This window comes from Brassica oleracea, chromosome C5, assembly GCF_000695525.1.
Source record: "Brassica oleracea var. oleracea cultivar TO1000 chromosome C5, BOL, whole genome shotgun sequence".
Taxonomy (NCBI): Eukaryota; Viridiplantae; Streptophyta; class Magnoliopsida; order Brassicales; family Brassicaceae; genus Brassica; species Brassica oleracea.
Genome location: NC_027752.1, coordinates 35,160,905 through 35,162,454, shown reverse-complemented (window position 1 = coordinate 35,162,454; position 1,550 = coordinate 35,160,905).

Genomic DNA, 1,550 nt, shown 5'->3' with positions numbered 1-1,550 from the left:
TACGCAGCTCAGTGACTTCATCATCCCGTCGCTGACCTTAAGACGATGTCGCTCTCGGAACATCGTTGACGGAACCAATCACCAATGTCCATCCCTTTTTTTAGGGACACCTTAAAAATAAAAAATAAATATTGTTAGTAAAAATGTAAAGTTAAATTAAATGAATAATAAAAAATTAAAATTTTAGAAAATTTACCTCCTCGTAAAAATTAAAATTTTAGAAATCTATCTGGCAGACAGAGAATGTCCTCTACAGTGTACTGCGAGTAAGGAGCACTCGGAGGCACCATCAAATCGGGATGAATCTCGGCGGGCATCGGAGGTGCCATCAAAGGAGGCACATGAGGAGGCATCGTCGGATGAGCCATCGGGGAAGGCACATGAGGAGCCGATGGTGCACTAGAAGAAGTAGACCCAGAGACTCTCTGAGTGTACTGAGTCTCGGGGACAGTCTCCTGACCCGAAGAACCTGGAGCTGAAGAAGACGGGTCTAAACGACTACCCGGCTAACCGAACATCTCTCTGTAATGGGCAGTAAGTCTTCCTTTTCGAACCTAGAAAAAAAATTTAATTTTTAAAATTAACATCAAAAGTATATTTCCCAACATTATCCACCTAATCAACACTAAATAACATAAAATGCCTAAACCTATCTAAATTCCCTATACTAACCACCTAATTTATCTTAAACTAACCAAATTAGAGAGGAATTAGAGAGGCTTACCATTACTACGAAATGGAGAGGAAGTGGAGAGGAAGTAGAGAGGAAAGAAAGAGTGAGCGCTCGGGGGTATATATAAGATTACATATCATCGCAAATTCCTCGTAAGGTTACGACGAAATAGCGAGCAATTACAAAGGCCCGTGTTTTATTGTACGAGGAAATAGCGAGGAATTACAAAGGCCCGTGTTTTTATATACGAGGTATTAACGACGATTTTGCTTACGTGGAATTGACGAGCCGCGTTTTCCTATAAATATACCCACAACTCTCATTCTCAAACCACACACAAACTTCCAAATCACACCCTATCTCAAATCACTCTCCTCAGCAAAATCCTATTCAAATTATAAATATTTGAAAAAAAAAGGAAAAGAAAAAGATATTAGAATTCATTTGGGTGAGACTTACGTATTATAATTGCTGGAAGTCTTGCCACATGTGAATCTGATATTTTTCTCTTTTTTCTTTTTTTTCTAGTTTTTACACTACGAGGTATTTACGACGATTTCGTCCTACGTGGTGTTTACGACGATTCCGTCCTACGTGGTGGTTACGACGATTTCTTCATACGTGGTGTTTACGACGATTTCGTCATACGTGGTGTTTACGATGACTTCATCCTACGTGGTGTTTACGACGATTTCGTCATACGTGGTGTTTACGACGATTCCGTCCTACGTGGTGGTTACGACGATTTCTTCATACGTGGTGTTTACGACGATTTCGTCATACGTGGTGTTTACGACGATTCCGTCCTACCGTGGAATTAATGAGGCCCACGTCGTAAGTTCGACGTCGCTTTACGAGGAATTAACGAGTGTTATGT